A 22947-nucleotide genomic window follows, 5' to 3' on the forward strand; every position below is an offset into this window, starting at 1 on the left:
CATTTTCATAAAGTCAATATTATTGTTATATGTAGTTTTATTATTTTTAAGCTATAATTAATACCTAAAGTCTATAGTTATTAGTAAAAAATATAAATATACCTACGCTTGAGCATTTTTTTTTTTAAATTTATTATATACTTAGAAATGATCTTCTCAATTTTAATATATTTAAAATATTATAAAAACAACGTTAACTAAGTTTTTTAAGTTAGATTTTTATTTTAATAGTTAAAATATTATACTTTTATAGAGACAATTAAGCTCTTGATTTATGTAATTTAGCTATATAAATAAGCGATTACTAGTTATATATTATTCTTTTATTCATTTTAGTCTTTATTTATATTTATTAAACATAGTTGAGCTGTTGATTAAAATAGTTATTTGAGTTTATCACCTATCCAGATATAGGAAATTCGTCTACCTTTAACAAGCTTTTTGTGAATCACGTAGTTCAAATATGCTCTTTCATAGTGTCATTGATCTAAATGTTAATATAATATCAACACTATTATGGTATAGAACAATCAAAGTTAATGGAACCTCAGTTTGTCCAAAATTACTCATATTACCACTAATAATATATATAAGTTTATGAACATACTTACCCAAACCAATATTATAACGCTTTAAAAATCATTGAAATATCCTTAAAGACTTAAAGGTTCTTTAAGGTATTGAGCTTAACTGATCAAATTTTGAAACACGTTTAGTTTTGTAAAAAGGCGCAACAATATAGACTAACACTTAGAATCATATTCTTAATTCAAGGATAGTCAAAACGGTAATAAAATAAGTGTTAATTTGAATATATTATGATAATATCGTCGGTCCATTTTCTGGATTTTCAGTAAAGTTGTTATAATTGACTAAATAATTATTATTTTTATATAATTATGATTATATTTTTTCAACCCAGTATAATTGTAAAATTATGATGAACTACTTAGGTTAAACTATTTATTTTTTTATTGTCCATTTTCTGGTTTATTATTATAGTTTGTGAATCACGTTACAGATTTCATGATAAATTAATCAGGTATTTATTTATTTGATAGAAACCATAATTTATTTTCTATTACTATATTAACTAAAATATGGATATTTAATTGATAAAATCAATATATACATAATATATTTTTTATAGTTTTGTTAAAATTGCAATGGTGTAGGAGGAGTTCAAAATCGATATCCATGTTATGCCAGTGTTTTTTTTTGAGTATATAATGTAAAATTGAATGTATTTTTAATAATGATATAGTAAATTGTATGAGGTTCTATAATTATGTCTATATATGCGTGATGTATATTTAAAATCAAAATAATAATATTGAAAAATAATGGTTACGCATGTGGTAGAATATAGTAAAATATACGAATCATAGTGGATAAGATCATGCAGTATGAAAATTCACCATAAATATATTTACAATGATATTGGTGTAACATTTTGTTTGCGAAATAAATTGTAATATTATCAGATATGCCATTTATGAAAAATATAATATAAGCCAAGTCTGTAGAAGGTATTGAATATATGAGAAAAAAGAAAAGTAAATATTTCTGGATTATAAGATTATAGTACATAACGTATTATGTATGTCGTGTCTTATAGACTTTTTTAACAGAGGGCGTTGAAAACTTTTTGAGTTCACCAAGATAGCGTGAACATTTTTGCGTTAAAAAACGATCAACCTGTTTAATAATAACGTACATGTAAAAATATCAGAACCAACAATATTATAATCTAGGGTAGTGTTAAAACTATATAGGTACTCTCTTGTTTGTTCATATGGTTTTTTTATCTTGTCAAAACAATATTTAAAAAAAATAAAATGTATGGGAGACATGGGATTTACCAAGCGAAAGTGTTCATTTTTAGGATCACTGGCGGAAATTGATAAAAATATATTTTAAACAACAAGATTCTAATTCCTGCAATTTTGAACGATGGTGGTGACCGTTTTTGTCCTGTTAAAAGGCTTTAACACAAGTGTCAACTTAATCCAACAAACTTTTACCCGTTAGTATGACGACCAGTGTATATTATATATATATATATATATATAACTCGCGGCAGGTATATGTTGAACTTATTATGACACTGAATTCAGAAAGAAGGCTAATCCGATATGAAATTTATTTTTTCCTAAACCATTTGTGAATATAATTTAATAAAAGCCGTCGAAATGATATTGTTTTCACTCTTGACGTAGTTTAACGAAAATATAATATATACGATGTGCATGTATCACAACGTGTATAGTTTCAGAAAGAATAATCAAATGTTGACATTATACGTTATCCGATTTCGTAGGTATACATTAAAGAGTATAGAATGATATTTATTTGGCTGAGTGATACAAACTAGGTTTTAAACAAGTTTTTAGTCACCTTTCACGCATCGTGGAAGTTAAACATGGTTGCGTACTCGTATTAATTTTCTTTGAGAATAAATATATTATAATTATTATATTGGGAGCTTTATTTTATAACAATTTTATAAAATGTAAGTTTTGTAAGATTTGTAAAATCATTACCAAATATCAAGCTGGCAGTAACAAAACTTTATATTTTAAAATTTAGGTATTTTGGTCTTAATTTACAATTTTTTTATAATTTATCTATTTGTGTCAATACATTGTCATCTATACACATCATTTTTATTTTCTGAAACTTATGCACGTGTACATAGTTTTATACATTGAAAATTTATTAGCAATGTTTAAATATTAATTTATAATACTGTTGAGCTATGATTTCTGGTTTAATAGTAATGCTTTTACTAGGTTAATCATTTTGAAACTTAGAAAAGATATTTAACTGAATATATATATATTCCGTTTAAATTTTAAGATAGTAATATTTCAATTATATTTATGTAGACAGTTTGTTATTCTGTAAAAAAAAATATATATATAACTCCTAAAATTAAAAATACTAACTATAATAGCAATGAATCTTAAAAAATATTGTTAAGATCGAGTTTGAGGTAAATATACATACTTTCATTCATATATAACGAGTGTTTAGTGTTCGTAAACTCAAATTAAAATCAAATTCAAATGGTCCACTGAAAACATTTATGATGGTAGTTTAACTGTAACGATCCCAACATTTACATTTCTTATCTTTGTTTTTCACACGCTTAGTAGAGCGAAACGATGTCTCGTATAAGTATAGAATAGTTGACTTTATGTTAACTTTTATGCTGATTAAACTATTTTTAAATGCAAAGAAAATAATGCATTACAATATTGATAGTGAGTATTATATTTTTATAAATGGCTTTTAACGATAAACCACAAGTAAATTTTAATAATAATTTTTAAATTTTATAAATAAACTAAAATTAAATTTTAGTCTTTATATAATATTTAAAAGTTAAATATTTATTTGATTTGATTTAAATTTTATTATCATCATATAATATTATTTTAAAACTTGGTTTTAAGATTGTATTATAAATACATCTAAAATTTTGAATTATATTTTAGGAAAACCTATTTCTATTTTTTTTTTTTTTTAATTTTATTACGGCTTCAACAACAAAGTCATTAGCCAGGAGAAAACAGAAAGCAAATTTTGTTTTTGCATTTTAAGCAAAAGAAATAAAAAAAAAAGAAAGGTGTAGTATATTATAGTGTAAGTACATTACATGAAATATGTGTATATATACATCTAAATTCGGTTGTATAGGTTTGTTTTTTTTTTAAGGAAATACATTAATAAATTAAAGTTTTGAATTGATGTAATATCTTCTAGGCTTGTTGGAATCAGAAATATTTTTTGCTCTTCAGCTAGTTGAGGGCATTCAAAAAATGAGATGTTTTATAGATATTAATGATGTGTTACAGAATTCACACAAGGGTCATGGTTCTTTTTTCATTAAGTGGACGTGGGTAATGTTCGTGTGGTCAATTTTTATACGTGATTATATTGTTTGTTCTCGTCTTTTACTCAAAGAGGGATACAGGTTTTGATCTGGAAAAAGCCTGATTTGTTTTCGTTAATTGTTGGATTCCTGGTCCTATAGTTGTTGGTGTGTTTTTTTGCTCCTTTCAATGGAGCATCTGATTGCATCTTTAAGAGATGATGATTTATTATTACTATTAATGACACATAATTTGATAAAATTACGTTTTAAATAAATAATTTAAGTATACATTAAAAAAAAAAAAATATGAATTTTGTCTAAATACATAATATTTAACAATAGGTTCCCATCTTATTGAAGTGCCTATCTTATCTATATAATGTGCTTATAATATGTTACTATAGTTTTGGAATAACATAATTCTAATGGTACTGTAGTTATATATTTTATATTATTTCTCTTTAAAATAATTAAAATAAATAAAGTGATATGTTCAATTAAAATTCATTTATTATGTACGTATTTTCAGTTCTAGTTGCCTTTCTAATACTGATATTTTCAAACCATTTATAGCAAATATTATTTTATTATTATAAATTTTCTATGCGAACTATGTTGATTAACTTGTATGTATTTTGTCTATTTTTAAAAATGTTGAATGAAGTTTTCTTCTTTATAATTTAATGTCGATTTCGAAAAAAAAAATAATATATATATATAACATTTATATATAACAATATATATATTACTGTGAATGTTCGCGATTGGTGAATGCTGACAGTCGTCCAGTGAATGTCAACATGCATCTACTAAATAGGTGGGAATAAGTGAATATTAAACAATTAAAAAAAGTGTAGACATTTATTAGTAGATATTGAAATTTATATTCATACTTTGGTCAATGTTGATATACAACACATGATTTTGGTTAATATTAACATAAGTACATAATCGCACATATTATAGTATTGTTTATTGACATTAATTTAAAATAGATATAACATGATTAATTAAATTAATGAATTATTATTATTAAAAAAACATTACATTCTTGTTATTAATTTAAATTATGACTATTTTACCAAATAAAAATTATTATTTTTAAAAAGCGGGAGAAAATTATTCTACTTAATATAACATGACAAACTGTCATGACATTTTGTACTACATAAAATACCAATATTTCTACCATCACACAGTTTTGTGTTAAATTTTGTTTTATGCGATGTGCATGTCAATTTACGAATTTGATGTAGATACTTGTCAAAGAGAAATTTGTTGATCCCTTTGTACGTCAATAATCGATATTAAATTTTCTTTACACACTGAAAACTAGTTACTGGTATATAGTTGATTAATACAATTATAATTGATAGCTTATTTATAAAAATCATTATCTACTATACCTTATACTAAAGCTAAAATATTTTGAGTATCTATTTTACTACGATCAACATGTGAAACTTAAGTACGAAGCCTAACCTCAACATTAGCCGGATGAAACTTAAGTTTTGAAGTTCGCAATATTTTTACGGTTTGTATTTGAAGATTTGTGGTTGCTACTTTTTTATTCAAAATTATTTATTTATTTTATTTTTTATCAATTAATTTATCTAAAAAAAAAAAATTGAATAAAGTAAATTAAGTTTCATTTATTTATTAATAATGCATATGTATTTGGAATTTTTTCGTATTCTAATTATCACTCGATTTTCGACTTTTTCAATAAGTATTTTCAGAATCTGTTTATCATTTATTACTTTTTAGTTTATTAACTCTACGTGATTATTATAGGTAGGTACTCATACTTTTTATTATGCTTTCCGAATGACCTTCTTATTCAAGTTTATATATTTTGTCTCGAAAAAAATAAGAAGAAAACAGACCCACTTTTGATTTTTGTCAAACATAACTTCATATGGACTTTACCGTCGTGGTATGCTGTATTTTTTGTAAATTGAACAAAATGTAGACCAACCATCCATTTTGTAGTGTTATTATAAAACATTCAAGCTCTTAGTGGATTCTGAATATCTTGATTCGCTCTTTCTATTGAACCTTTTAGTTTGGTTACGGCGTGGTTTGACATGTACTTTTTTTCACATCATTCCACATTCCACATTAAATACAGTTATTTATTTTATCGTTAATTTCTTTACCATTAACAGAACAAAAAATATTAGTGCTCCAAAAGTCAAGAACACATGTAACAAATTGTGGGTAACCCGTTCTGCAGTTTTTGATTTCTACGGTCGTAATAGTATAAATTATTGAAATCTTAAAATGTTACCGGCAACCATTTATCCGTTCTACAAATTTATATTCACAGGGCACCAAATATATAACTTCCGCAGAAGTTTATGGTAGAATAATATCTAGTAAGATAATGTACAATATTGACTATAATATCTTTGATGACGTTTCTACATGGTTAAGAAACGAAAAAATAGATATTCTCATTTAGTCCACGAATCCCACTGGGATAGTTCATTTTCTATTTTTACATACATTTCGATAGTGTTTATAATATTAAAATCTAAACGGATTATAATATAATACTGTAATTCTGTATAACAGTGTTTTAAATTTCATTTGTCAAAGGTTTATTTTTATAATAATTATTCATTTATGTAATGTAAATCGTTTATTTTTTACAAAGTATGCACTGTATACAAATTAAAAATGATATTATATAAAATACCTAAGTAATTTTATAAATTAATATTTTCTTTTTAGCAAATAATATGTAATATTTATTTTAAAATTAATTTTTTTTCTTTGAAATATAAACCAATAATAATGGTAGCATACACAATTAATATTTTAGATTTTAAAATTTTTACTTAATCATCCATTAACAGATAATTTCTGCATTTATAAACTATAATAGTGGGTGCCTATTATATTATATAATTTAAATACTTTCTATAATGTTTACTGTAACTGAATACCCTACTGACAGATTTAATATACTAGATTCTACTTAAGGGTCTATTTTAATAATTTTTTTTTTTTTTTTTTTATTCGGTGTGTACTTTCCTAGTTATTAATATTATACAATAATTAATATTTTTTACTGAATTTTTTTATGAGAAGAATATAGTGCACTTTATAATATAACCTTAAATAATATTTAATTTATACACATTCGCATATCAATAATATTATAAAACTACATATTATGTTTAAACTATCTTGAATTGTATTTAATAATTTAATAAAACAAACACAGGATAATTATTTTCATATCAAAAACCATAATATTAAATCTTTATTTCAAATAATGGTTTATATAGAAAATATATTAAAATAAACATACTTAATCATTTAGTATATTACAATAGTAACTCTAAGGCTTACAGTCAAGGCAGTTTTAAACGTTATTTTTTAAAAAGTATTGAAATTGATTTACATAAATGTTGTGCATAATATGAAATTTAATTATTTACTAAATTAGAAGTTCATATAACAATAGCTCGTTGGTTTGTAATCAACGAAAATGTCTTTTTTTGTCTCGTATTATTTTTTTTCAGTTGAACTTTTATTACTTTCTAGCGCACTTCTCTATTCAACCTTTTAAATTCATACAATATTCCATCCATTTTATATTTTGTATTTTATGTACCAACTTAAAACTAAACATGCAATTAATTACATAAACTATTGAATTCTGGAGACTAATATAATTCTTATTGTAGTTTATACTGTTATACTGTTTATATGTTTATTTTTTTTATTTGTGTTCCTATCTATTCCTATTTGTTTTAATTGAATTTAAATTGTATTATTGAATGGATCATTGTACAATTGATTATACTTAAAATAAAATACATTTATAAAAGATAATACACATAGAAATATAAAATAATCATTTACCTTATACGCAATATAAAATAACACTAAAAGAAGTATATTTTTTGTTGATATAAATTTTTTTTTTTGAATTAAAAAGTACACACTGATGTTTGTGTTTCTCAAGTAATGTTTTGTGGATGGTTGAACGAGGTCTCAAAATATTTGTATAATTTAATAATTACACGAATAGTATATTTTATACGTGAATCATAGTTTTAATGCTAAAAACTAAAAGTAATAAGATTAATTATTGACAAAAAGGCTATTTTTTTGTTTAATGTTTTTGAGGGATGTAAAATGTTTTTAGTGTATATATATATACCACAACTATTCATTAGATCTTAGATAGAAGTTTAGTATAAAAGCACATAATATCGTGATGCATATGATGGACAAGTAATATGTTAATTTTTTTTTTTCTCAAACAAATTTATAATTGTTATACACCAGATGCAATATAATACCAATTATTGCGATACAATAGAAAAAAATTAAATACCTTAGATATTTAAGACTGGACAGTAGTTAAGTGATTCGTTATCCAATGTATCTTCAAATGATTCAAATAGTTATTGATCTTGATATTATCAAATGCATGTATAGAATATAATAATTTAACATTAAATAACATTTAGATATAGAAAAAAAAACGATGTACACATTTTTCGATTCGTTATAAAAATAACAGACTGTTGACAGGCAATCGAAAAAAAAAACGATAGGCTTAGTAGAGCATATAAAAATATACCATATACAATAAACATATAATCGTCTTGGTGAGGGTGGGACTTTTTTTTTTAACAATTCTGATTGACACGGGACATACGTTGGAATTTATATATACACATTACATAAATACAATATATAAGAAACATGGTTTTTTTCAGTCCGTTTATTCAGATGGACAACTATAATAGAGGGGTTGTGTGACTTGAGCGCCACCACTCGGACTAAACAACCCTCTCCGCGGTATCCTTCGGTCGTGAGTCGGAAGCCCGCTTACACGCTACTCACAGTTACGTACCGCACGCCGTTTCGCGATAACGCAACTAACAGACGTGACGTTAGGCTTGTTCCTCGACACACGTCTCGTATGCGTGAAAATAAAAGTATTTCTAAACAATTTCAAAAGAAAAATTAAAAACAATAAAAAAACGATCAGACAGGTCACATTTTTGACCAATACTTATTTGGTAACGCGGCGATTAGATTCACACATCAGGACTGCTGGTGGTGTTTTATTCCCGAAACATGATGCCTGCATCATAATAGGTACAATAATCCGTTTTTAGAGTATAAGAGACAATTGTTTTAATTTTTTTTCTCAAAATCTCTTCTAATCGTTACCGACTTCGGCTGACCGGTACGACCACGCGTGCCATGGTCGGCTTTTATTGCATGTTCCATCCATAACCGACCGTGACCGTGGACGTAACTGCTACTACTATCATCGCCGAAAAAGTGAGCATAATACATAATTTTTAATATTTATTTATATTTGTGCAGTAGCTTTTATATGAGTTGATCGTTGTATTTTTATTCGTGTAGTTAATTTGGGGTCTTGTCTGTCACAGTTTTTTTTGGTTTGAAAAATTATTTTAAATTCTTTTAGAATTTAGATTATCGTGGCAATGTTATGATAATCTAATTGATTTGCTTTTTTTTCGGGAAATTATAGTCATATTGGGCGGATAGTATTAAAATGTTTATATTCAACAAGTATTATAACAATAACAAGCTCGATGTACCACACGATTATTTAAATTTAAATTTAATTACATTTAATTAAAACATTAAATGTATATTTATTATTTATAGATTAAATCTTTAAAATGTTTGTCCTTTTGAACAAAATTTTAGTAACTGGTTATTTATAAGTTATAAAATTAATAAAATTTAAAATTTTGCTTTCAAATAAAAATGTATTTTATAGTCAATATATTTTACTTCAATATATAAATGTGTTTCTTTAGATTTTTTAGAAATAATTAATACTAAAATTAAAAAGATTAATTATTTAATAAAAATAAAACGATAACAGATTAACATTTGATTTATTTTTTTATTTAACTTACTTTTTACCTCTTAATTATTTACTACGTAGAGTAAAATAAAATGTATTCATCTGTTATATTGCGAATTTAAATTAACTTAAATAAAAAATAAGTAGGATCACTAATAAAACTACTTTTAGAATTTAAACCAAAGCAAAACATTGAATACATTTATTAAACAATTATGTATTAAAGCTAATATACTTTTATTTTTTTTTTCAAACTTAATTTTTAATTCATCAATATCTACACCACAGTTTAATAATACATTTATATTATAATTTAAATGGATATTTGTATCAATTAATTAGTTTGCATTATTAATTTTAAAACAATACATTGTATGCAATTACATTTTTATTAATTATGAATATCGATAAAATTAAATGTTTTATTACTTACCTGATTATTATTTACAAAGATATTATACTGTTTTTTCTTTTAATGGCTTGGATACTATAACATTTTTTTTGTAGTTAATATCAATATTAATCTTATAGTATAATTAAATATTTGTATTAAAATATACTATAATATTTTTCTTATATTTTTTTAAATACATTTTTTTATACGTTTAAATTTATAATGAGTAGGACATATTGTTCTGAATTTTATCTAAATGTATTTAGCACTATTAAGATGTAACAATGTCTGTTTTTTTTATCCAACATGACTAAGAATGTAGATTTTTAAAAAGAAATAAATTGTTAACTATGTTTGGATAAATTATACAATGAATAAATATTTTAAATTAAATTAAAGTATAAAATATTTTATTTATAAAAATTTCATTTTTAACAAATGAAAATAATTTATTAAAATATAACATTTTTAAAAACATGTTTGAAACACTGATAAGTTGTCTAAAAATAAAACAAAAATAAGTCGAAATTAATAATTCATTATAATAATTGACATACATTTCATAATTGATATATTATTTTTAAATGTTTTGCTTAATAATTGGTCAATAATTTATAAACAACAATATTTTTTATCAAGGTTAATGAAATAAGGTGTATAATTTGTCCATTTTCAATACACAAACAGCAGTACTTTTATTTCAAATAGTCATTGTTAATGATATTAACAATTATAATTGATATATATATTATAAAAATAAGAGTTAATAATTGATTTACTCGCTTGTCTGAATTCTGTATTTTAATAAATAGAAAGTATAATTAGGAAAATAATTATTTGAAATTATTTTAATTTATGTGATAATCTACACAAATTATATAATTGTATTAAAATTATACTTAGAAAATAATTTATACTATCTCATCATAAAGTTCTAAGCATAAGTCCTAACTTTTAACAATTTGTTCATTTTTAGAATACATTACATATTTGAATATATTACTCAATTCAATAATAAATGCTTAAAACAACAGTAGACTAAAATTACAATGACTTAAATTAGCAATTATATGCTAAGATTTACACTTGAATGCATTTAGGAATTCAAAACACTCGTTTATTGTTATTTATTAGTATTATCAGTGCTCAGATTTTAGTCATTTATCTTGTTTCTTCGAGTTTAGACCGTTTGAAGTCACGAAGACTAATGTTTTTGCTACCCAACTGTTTGCTGAAAGCAATCGAATATTAAACGTGTTTAAAAGTATCTTAACTTATCATTAGATTATTAATGAATTATTGTCCTTATACTGACGTATATATGTTTTAAATTATCATGTTTATAATAATTAAATATTAACTACTGTTTATACTGTTTTCTCTAATTACTCTAGAAATTTAACCCACTCTATCTCGCTTTAAAAAAAAAAAAAAAAAAAAAAACACTTAATAAAGTGCGTTAATTAATAACTTACGATTTAATATATACGTTTTTATTTTGTATTTATATTATTGTATGTAATTGGATGCGCAAACATAATACTATATTTCTTGTACCTATACTTTAGTACATGATATTATATACGTAGTTATAGGAGATAAACAAATTTATAAAATTCGCATATTGCATTAAAATATCGCGTGTAAGTATTTTGTATTTGTTTCATGAACAGCGACAGTAATGGTTAGGTAGAGAAAAATAACTTATTGCCTCCCCTCCGACCCTGGAAAGTGTGACAAATATGCCACTAGTTGCGGTTTACCATTATTGCACGGATACGGACGAGCACCGAAACTTTATGAGACTGTATAGTAGATAGTAACCAAGTTAATACACTATATGAAATATCGATTCAACTTTTATACTATACACTTATTTGTATTATGGATCGTAAAAAATACAATACAATTTACAATAATAATAATAATAATGTCACAAACTCATTGGTATACTAATGTTAGAGTTATTTTCATTCACTATAGGTACATTTTGTGGTCAGGAAAAATATTTGCTATAATAATTTTGATGATAAACATTAAAGTATAAATGTTAAATACGTTTACATTAAATCTGCTTATAATACGTAAATTTTCACGGTCCTTTAAAAGTTTCGGTCATCTTATAAGATTGTTTCATGTATGTAAAACTTTCATACAATTTTCAATTAATAAATATAAATAATATATTTAAATAGGATTGTTTAATAAGTATGGTAAAAATATTTTATCTATCTTAAGTTATTAATTTAATTTCATATAATAAACATTTCAATAAAATTAAAAATTGTACTTTCAAAGATGAATAATTGAAAAATAACTGTATTACGTTCTACATAAGCAACTTCACTATACATAGGTAAATACTGTAGCATTAAATTAATATTATCATATATATATATATAGATATGAGTTGTTTATAAACTGACAAGTTGAATGTATGCCAATTATTTTAATGTATTTTAATTTAAAAGTATATTTTATTCTTAGTCGTAAATTAAACTCAACTTATAATTCTAAAAAAAAAAAAAAAAAAAAAGGAGATAGTATTTTTAATGTATCTTTAATTTTTTTTATGTTTTTGCTAAACAATTTGATGCAAATTTTAGCGAAAAAGTCAGTGCCTACCTATATTTAAATAAGATATTCTTATTAGATATGTCAACATAATATGATAATGTTTTACAATTAAAATCTTCATTTACTTAGAATTATAATTGATTTAGTCATGGAGTTAAAATATCTTGTACATTTATATATCATATGCTATATTATTATTAATAATAATAAAATAATAACCTTACTTGATAATATGAGTAACTTTCTTATAGTAAATAATGTATTTTATTACATATTATTTACTCAATACAATTTAATAAAATACTAGTAAACTAAAATTTAAAAATATTTAATATGCAACTACTAGCAAAGAATTAATAAAATATAATATATTTAACGGATTTTAATCCTAAATAAATATCATATTTTATTAGTTGTTTCAATATTATCAACTACGCATATAATGTACATAAAATATTATATTTTATGGACGGACTTTAATAATTGTATTGACATTTGAAGAACGTAGACCTTAAAAATATAAAATAAAATGTGTAATCGTCTATAGCATATTTAGCGTTACCGATTTTTAGGATATCAAATGGTCAGTAAAAGCGGTTTGTGCTAGACAAAGATCACGTTAAATCCACAGGTACAATACGCGGATTTACGAAATCCGTTCACAATATTATCGCTGGCAAGATCGCAGACAAGAGGAGCCAAAAACTTCACTTGAGTGTCGAGTGATAAAAGTATATATGTATATATATATAAAATACGTAACTCGTAAATGTCTCCGCTACCAAACGTAGTTGATAATATCGTGAAAGTTAGCATAATATATTCGCCATTACTAAGCCTAATTTTATACAGTGGTGTTCACAAGTATATTATATGTATTAATGTTATTAATGTATTATCCTCACGGTTTTTTTTTTTAATTTTTAGTGTACTGCATCTTAAAAATTCATGAATAAAAATTAAAAAGTCGTTAAAACATTAAAATAAACCGAAGTTATAGTCAACTTAGAATGTAGTTTGAGCTAGTTGATATTAAAATTTAGACTGCAAAAAATAATAGAACGAATTGTAGGAGTATTTTATCGGATTGTTTTATTCATCGGTTTGTATTTCAATAATTTTATTTGTAATCGAGTATTAAGTGTCGAGAAAATATTAAATATTAATTTTTGGACATCTTGGTACGCTTATGATTTACAAAGAAGATTTCGGAATATCGCTGACCATATAACATAATAACAATAATAATAATAAATATTCAAGTCGTGTGAATTGGAGATATAAAGGTCTTACCGTTGCTGAATTGTTAAATGACATCCAAAAAAATCAACGTGTGTACAAAAACAGCTGTAGTTCAGTGACGATGAAACTTTTCTTAATACACGGTAACGGCTGACTTTAGTGGAATTTTAACCACTTTATTTCTCGTTGGATTGTTGTCGTGTCTGCTGCCACACCGTCATTGGTGAAATGTCTGCGCATCCGTAACAATATGTTTTTGTTCTGTACTTACTTAGGTATATACAATATAATAATTTTATTTACAAAAATTAATAAAAAACCCTGGTATAGGGGGAAAAATTAAAAATTAAAGCACCGCTGTTGGCTGAAAGAACTATGGAATAATACTACTCGAGCATTAAGTTAATGACAAAGCCGCCACCATCCGCGACATGAAAAATTAATATGTTTATTAATTTCGTCTTTTTTCCCAGTTAATTGGTGCTCATCTGAAATCCCGTATACGTTATATAAATATATTTATATTATCCATGTATATATATATATATATTATGTCCACCATCACAGTTCTCTCTTTTGTTATACAATGATAAGGAGGAGAGTGAAGCGAAGAGACCGTTGAGGTGTGATTTGGTCTGTTTATGTCTCGGGCGAAAATTGTGTACAGAAGAATAGCGGGTCTAATTAAAACACTCGTTTTTGCGCCTTTGCTATAGCGAAGGTGTACTCAGAAAAAAAACGGTCGTCTCTAGGGACATGAATAGAAGAGTGAGGTAGTCAAGGATGGAAAACAATGTGCACCTATACTATAAAATAATAAGTGTGTGTAATAGGGCGCACGCACGTACTCTGGTTCGAGTGGTATGACGGTAGAGAAAGCGAAGTCGTCGACGACGGATGCTAATTGAAACAACACAACGGATGTTTTTAATTGTGGCGTTTAAGTACACAGAATACTTTTGGGACAGGAATTATTTGAGTTCGTGAATTGAAGTGGTGAGATGGTATTTGTTTTTGTGGTACCTAAGACAATGTATGATATGCACAATTACGTGGTAGGAAAACATAACATTACACCAGTGCAAATGACATGTGAGTATCGGGTGTAAAAGTGTTTATCGCGTTAACAATAATTATCATAAGTCTTCTTTGGAGTACTCGGAGAGAAGTTTAACAGGAAACGTGCGTTTAGCTTGTTTTATAATATTATATAGGTACATCTTGCTTGCGAGATTTCCGATCAATATTACTATATTCTGTTTTTTGTCACATTGATACACGCATTTATTATGACACAATGGATCTTTTGGTTGAAGCACTTAAACAGTTTCGATATGCGTATTAATTGTTGACTTGTAAACTGTTTGTAGGTTTTTAAGTCGATTGATTTATTCACTTTAATTTTTATGTATGCACTAAAGAAGCAGATGATTGGCTTAGTCACTCTATATGATTGTTTATCAAAGTTTGATTCATTGAGTCAATAAAGAATTAAAAACCTTTATAATAATTGTGAACAACTGGTCTTAAAAGCTTTGACCAACATTTGATATTTAAATACAATTAATACTTACATACGAATGCACATATAAAAACGATGTAATAATTTACAACTAAAAAACTATATGTACCTATTTTAAATTGAAATATAATTTGTTCTACTTGTAAGTTTTGATAAGTAGAGCAAACAAAGTAAATTTTACTGTATATGTATTAATTTTTTAAATACACTTTTCTAAATCTAACATAACTGCATGCATTGTAAATTTATCAACTAAATGTGTACATTATATAAACTAGTGCCTGCATATGTACATGATCACGTTTATAGTAAATAATAACGTAGAATTTGGTCGAATTAGTCAAACATTCGTGTTAAAGTTCTAAGTTGTTTTAATTACACACGTTACACGTCAAACATTTCACAACAAGTTTATTTAAAACGCGCTTTACGCCACACACACGTGAGACATTTACTCTTGAGAAAAAGTTAATTTTAATATTTATCATTTCCACTGTTACCGAGTTCCTTGAACATAATAAAAAGAATAAATCATCGCAGTTTTTACAAATATGACAGGTTAAAGCAATATTCAAAGATTTACTTTTTGGCTGTCTTAACTCTAAAACCATTATCCATTTTACTTTTTGTTTCTCTTTATTTATTTATTTATTTTAACTACCTACCGAATAGACAGCAGTAGATTGATGTGATCGAATGAGCTAACTGTAATAACCTACATCTAAAAGAATCCAAGAATATTTTAACACCACCTTTGTGTATTTTTTCGATATCTGTTGAATATTCTGTCAGATTTTATTCAGCCATTCACTAAAATCATTTTATTGTTATATGGTGTACGCATTGTATAATAATAATTTATGAAAAAAAAAAATGGCCTTTGAAGCTTAAAGAAACCGCATGCGCCTACCATGCGTATTTTACTACAGATCGTGAACGCGCACTTATTACGAAAGCCAAGAGGTGGCAAATCGTATAGCAAAATTAAATTTTTCGCACATCGTCCGCCCTCCATAATCATTTTCGGTTCTGTCATCGACGGTTTTTAGTGTATGGCTCTATCCGTATCCGGTCGCGTGTACGCATCTTAGTTCTTTTTGCGCTGTTGCATATCAAATATAGCAATAATAATAAAGGTTAGCAGCTGTAGTAGTAGTATAGTAGCTTTTAGCAGTTGCAGCAGTTGTAATTTCACGAGTTACCCCTCTTGTCAACATATAGTGACGGTGACGGCTGCAACGGTGGAAGCTAGGTACTTGTATTATGTAATATTATAGTCGCGCGTGCGATCTTTGATGAATAAAGCCGCACACACGAGCTCTTGGGGTGCATTCCGCCACCGGCGCTCAAATCTGCGGCCGATTTTATTATTATGTATATATGTGTACCTATATACTATATATATTGGAAAACAGAAATTCGCTTCCAAGACGTTTTATTAAATCTCCATTATAAGAGAGAATATTTTCTGCCGCCGGGTCGCACCCCCTCTCACCAAAACTGCCGTCTATATAAACTGTGTATGTATTTATATATATATATATATATATATATATATATAGCATAGAGTGCACAAACTAGATCTCATGTATATTGAATGCGGCACTCGCAAATCGCTACCCCTAACATGTGTACGGCAATCCATGTAGGTATAACATGCTAGTCCTAGAGTACGAGGTGTAAGAAACTGTGGAGTAGGAGTCAGCGACGGTGGATCAGCCATGCGGGTTATTTCAAAACGCGTAGTACCGCTTCCTCGGGAAATTGTGTTTTAAATTTTTTATCCGTAAATACTCTCGGCTGCAGATCACATAACTTCACTACCCCACTGCCATTGCTATCTCAGTGAAATTATTTCTTTCATTATTAAGCCTATCCTAGTCGTGGTTGATGCGTATTGTATAAATAAAGCTAATATTACAGGTAATAACAATAAAGCGTTGTTTTCTTTAAAGACCGTATACGGCCACAAATATTTATTAAACATTATAATAATATGGCAAAATGTTCTCTTTTTATCTTATTCAGTATTAAATTATTTTAACAAAAGTTTTTCCGAGAAATTAAATACTAATTTTTATTTTTAATATCATTATATTTTATTCGCGTATGTATAGTACAATTTTGTATTTAAAATTTTCACAAATTGACTAAATGGCACATAAAATAAATATTTTGTTACTGATTTTGAATACGATTGAAGTATAAACTGTTTACTATGAAGGTTTTTTCTATCTTCTATTCTATTGAATATTTTTAATATTTTTAAAAGAATAATAATATCAATTTCAGACATAAATCATGTAGATTAAAGCATGTTAGAAAATGTATACAATTATATTAGAGACTGATAAATTTTTCTTAACTCTAAGTTTTCCAAATTTTTATTTTGTTATAAGACAGCACATCACAAAAATAGTAATAAATTGATAATTTCTTATGCTAAATTATTTTTATTTATCTCTCTATCTATATGTTTTTTTCTAACTAAAATTTAAAGTAGATACACATTTGACAAAATATTATTTAAAATGAAAGTGTTTGAATATATTTTATTAATAATTGAAAATATTACAAAATGGAGAATTATTTATTTTTAATCAGATTAATTTTTAATTTAGGTATATATTATTGAATTAATTTTTATGTTAGTTTAATCCAAATATATGGATGTACTTGTGTATAATAAGTAATAAGTCGACCATTTTCTGTTGATCTTTGAATGTTTATTTGTAACTTAGTTTTATTATTCTAAGCTTAATAGTTTAATTAAACAACATTTTAGTTATAGTTAACTTATAAGTATTTCTAATTTTAACTTTAAGAATACAATAAGGTTGGTATATTTAACTGTCTTACAAATAAATAATTAAAAATATTTTTATTATCTTATTTTTAACGAATACGAAATTATGTGTGGTATTCTAAAAAGTAATATTATATTTTATATATTTATCAATCTTTTGATTCATTACAATTTGATGTATATTAATTATTTTAATAAATAACACGCAAATAACTTATAACACTCTTTAATGTACACGTCACAAAGTTTGTTATTACTAGGTACTTTTCGTATTATCTTCATTTTAAACATTACCTATATCCTGTGAATTATTTAATTTAAATCGATAAATATTGTTATAAATTATTATATGTATTTTGTGTAGTTAACTTTAAAAAGCAAGATTAAAATGTATTTATACTTGAAGGAAGTTTTAAAACAGTGTTTCTTGGTAATTTATATTGAGTTGTTTTAATTGGTACGTAAAGTGCCAACATAACAAACCTCTACACCCGCACATTTCAGCCTGCAACCACACATAAGTAAAGTGATGTTCTATATTCGAACGTCTTAAGTTAAAACGACCACGTACAAAAGTTTCGTATCGGAGTTCGGGCAACTGTATTATTATGGTCTCAGAGGATTTCAAAGAAGTGATATATAAACTTCAGTAGAGTCATTTTTGGAAAAAAAAAACACGTTAGTTTGGCGCTTCTTCCAATAAAAACTTAGCGATGCTTTAGTATTTATGCACCAAAACATATTGAAACTACACATCCTTTTTTTTTTTTTGCTCAGCATAAGTTTCATAATAAATAAGAGTGAGCAATATTCGATGTATATTCGATGTATACTCGATGTAATATAATTATAGATTGGTATGGAGATAATTTATTTCATCGGTGTTTGAAAGGTTTGAATTGCATTTTAAAATCATTCTATAACTTCGATATATACAATGATTATTTGACCTTCTTGGGGGTACTGAATGTTGTAAATCATATTATACGTCATATAATACGTCTAACTGCATAATCATTTAATCGGACTTCACATACATATTTATGTATTTGTTTGGGCTGTCCCTAGAGTGTGATAAATTAAATATAAATTACTTTAACATTTCGTGTGTTATAATATTTTATTATTTCTGTTTTTTTTTTTTTTTTTTTTTTTTTTTTTGACTTCTCATAGCTAAAATACATTCAAATTATGTATTAACTATTTATAAGATATTTCATATAGTGTATTATTTCTGATAATTAAAATGAAAGTGAGAAATGTAAGAAATGTAATAATATATGTTGATATTTATATCAATAATTACACTAATTACTGTGAAATGTCTATTTTGTATAGTTACTTGTTAAAGTATCTATTGGTTTATTATAAAAATGTTTATAAATAAATACATTTTTCAGTGTTTAACTTTATTTATTATGGTATTATGAATTTTATTTGTTAATTACGATATAAAACTTGATGTTATTATTTTAACTTTTAATAACTTAATATAACAGTTTCCTATTATATTTTGAAATTTCACTATAAGTTTATGAAACACATATTTATTGTACAAAATGCTTCTACTTCCAATTTGTAAACACATTATGTTTTATAATTGTTGAAAATGCTTTCAATAATGTTGAAATACTTTCACAAATTTTTGTGTTAATTAGTTTTGTATGTATATGTATCAAATTAAACATTAAACTGCAATGAAGTCAACAAATATGTGAAATATTATTTCGCCGAAATCGTGTTACCACATTGTACCTCCCCTCCGCTTGATTAGACGAACAACGTTGCATTTCGCTTAAAATAAATGGTCCGAAAGAAATGTGCAACAGCTCGTAACTAATCGAAATTATGCATTTTTTGTCGTTCTGAAACTAATTAACATATTAATTGAAATGTAAATGTATGAGGTATCTACTCGTCTTTATTGTTTAATGGTTTTCATTTCTCTCTTGAGCATAAGATTACTTTTTGTATAAATAATTGTATAGAGCATATATTTTGATTAAAATTGTAAATATTCAACTAAATATTATTTGATTTTTTTTTTTTTTTAAACATATTTTTGAATATGAATTTAAAAATACTAAGAAAATCACTATAAGATTTTAAATACAATGTTATCGGATTTTTCATCAAAGAAATAATTATTATATAAGTCGATAAAACATTTTCATATAACAATAATTATTGTTCTGCACTATTGTTAGAGTAGTTGTAAGAAAACTAACCGAACAGATATGTGAGTATCTGCTATATCTATCTAGAAATTAAGCACGCTCGCGTATCTGCATAGAAATGTAATTGCAATTAGAAATATTTAACAGTTAAAAACAGATTTTTAATACAGTTTTAACTAAAAATAATATTATAAACTAGATAACAGAATGTTTTTATAGAATCATAATTCCGATTGTTCTTATTAAAAGCATAATTTTTCAGGCTTTTAGATATTGTTTTACAAAAAAAAAAAAAATACAATGCTTAATTCACATTAAAAACAAAAATAAAAAAATATTCTAATAAATTTAAAACTGCATAAGACCATTGTTTTGCAAGAAACTTGATAAGATTTATCAATTTTTATATTAAAAACATATATGATTTTCTTTATCGCATTTTTGCTTCAAAATTATTATATATTTCTAAAAATATTTATCTATTTGATTGGTACCTAGTTTATAGAAAATGCATGGATCTACTAAGTATCTAACGGCATAAAATGTATTTTAAATATTCTTTAAGCTATCTTCCTCCATAATATTTTAACTTTCCTCGAAACCATAAAAAATTAATTATACACACGTGAAGATGATTCTATACTATTTTTACTATCAAGAATCGTAGTAAAAAATAAGAGTAATATGTAATATTGGCTATTGCTAGTTATAGTTAAACAATTGTATTTATAATATAGAAGTGTGCATTGAGTAGTTTTGGAGGGTGTATTCTTTTTAGCATTTTCGGCCAATCTCCGGAAATTGTCCTTTACTTACCTACCTACCTATATCTACCTGTTGTATCTCTTTTTGGTCCGTTTTCGGTTGAGAAATGCAAATCTTTTCTTGTAGAGACAAATCCCGGTAATCAAATACCGACAACAATTCGGTTCGCTGTGTCTGCAAATCGTTGATCCTCCTTACACCCCCTATTGTACACGGGCCAAAGCTTCCTTGACAGTTTCTATGTAACCCTCCTATAGTAGCCATGTAGCTGACGAAAACCTGAGGATTTTATATCCTATTGTGGTGTTGTTGACCTCAGAAGCCACGTCGTTTGTTAGGATTTACTTGTGTCCTTTCTTAGTTTCCTCTCAGACGAAAAATGTAAAGGCCCCATCATCGAAAACGTTTGAAAATGTTGTCTATAATATATCCAATAAATCCTGTTTTTACATTTAGATACTGAAGAATAATTTTATTGTAATAAATTATAAACGAATGTTAAATATGTATGAAATAGTAAAGATATTAAGTTATTTAATATCTATAGTTATTTTTTTACTGTTTGAAGCATATGTTTTAAAATATGTGCAATTTATTTTTATTTAACGATCACAAATAAATTTAATGAATTTAAGATGTCTGTACTTGGTATTAAAAGAATAATGTCTAGTTAATTTTATATTTGAAAAAATATATACGTAGGTAAACAATAAAATATACAGTTAGAATATAAGATATTTTTGCATTCAGTTCATTAAAACTTTAAGATGCATATTTCATATAATCATTTTAACAAGTAAATTGTGCTTGCATTAATACGTATCTAAAAATCACGGATACAAAAATAATTTCTTCTAATTAAAATATTTGTTTATTTATTTTTAAACTTTTGAACATTTTAAAGTATTAAAACTAATTTTACTTTAATTAGAATATCCAACTTTTTAAAAAGAGTTTCGTGAACCATTTTGAGTTTCACCTGTTTGTCTTGCAAATGTAATTTTATTTGTTATATTTTGAATTATTAATAAATTCACTTTAAGTTTGTTAAATCTTAAGCTATACACTGCTAGCATATTTTTAAAGCCCAAAGTTTCTTCAAAAATAACATCGAGTAAAAACATCAACTGAAAAGCGTTTTACCAACTCATATATTTATAGTTTATCTATGTTAAATTAATTTGTACTAAATAATTTATTTTCTTAAGACTATTAGAAACAACATTTTTTTGGAAAATTTTTGAATTTGATATGCAAAATTACGCAAAATTTATGTTAAAATCAACAGCTTGATTATTAAAGTAAATTAGAAAATATAAGTATGAACTAAAATGTTTTTAACATATTTCATTATTAAATGTGTATTTAAACAATTTTATTATTCGTAAATTTTAATACTAATATATAATATATTTTATATAAATACCTGTATTATTATATCATAAATTAATAATTATATATCCTAAAATTAATATTTAATTTTATAATGTTACAATGTTACCATCTAAATGGATTTCGTACATTTACATGTACAAATTATGATAATAAAGGAGATAACCATTTTTTATATTTTATTGAAGCAAATTTTATTATACTAATAAATTAAATTAATTTAGTATATTTCATATTATCTTGTTAAATTATTATTAAAAAAATAAATAATTTTAATAATAATTTTAATGTACCTATGCATTTTTTGATATATT

At 25.1% G+C, this 22947-nt stretch overlaps 1 protein-coding gene across 1 annotated transcript in view; it reads left to right on the forward strand.

The window, feature by feature from the left end:
- The first annotated feature begins 8739 nt into the window (after positions 1–8739).
- Positions 8740–22947, forward strand: part of LOC112604223 (discoidin domain-containing receptor 2-like) — a 159572-nt gene continuing 145364 nt past the window's right edge. Inside the window, exon 1 of the mRNA XM_025353159.1 lies at positions 8740–9196. The gene's annotated coding sequence lies outside the window, so the exon portion shown is untranslated. The remainder of the gene's footprint in view (positions 9197–22947) is intronic.

The sequence above is a fragment of the Melanaphis sacchari genome, unplaced genomic scaffold (genome assembly GCF_002803265.2).
Source record: "Melanaphis sacchari strain LSU unplaced genomic scaffold, SCAv2.0 Contig11_pilon_pilon, whole genome shotgun sequence".
In the NCBI taxonomy this organism is placed as follows: domain Eukaryota; kingdom Metazoa; phylum Arthropoda; class Insecta; order Hemiptera; family Aphididae; genus Melanaphis; species Melanaphis sacchari.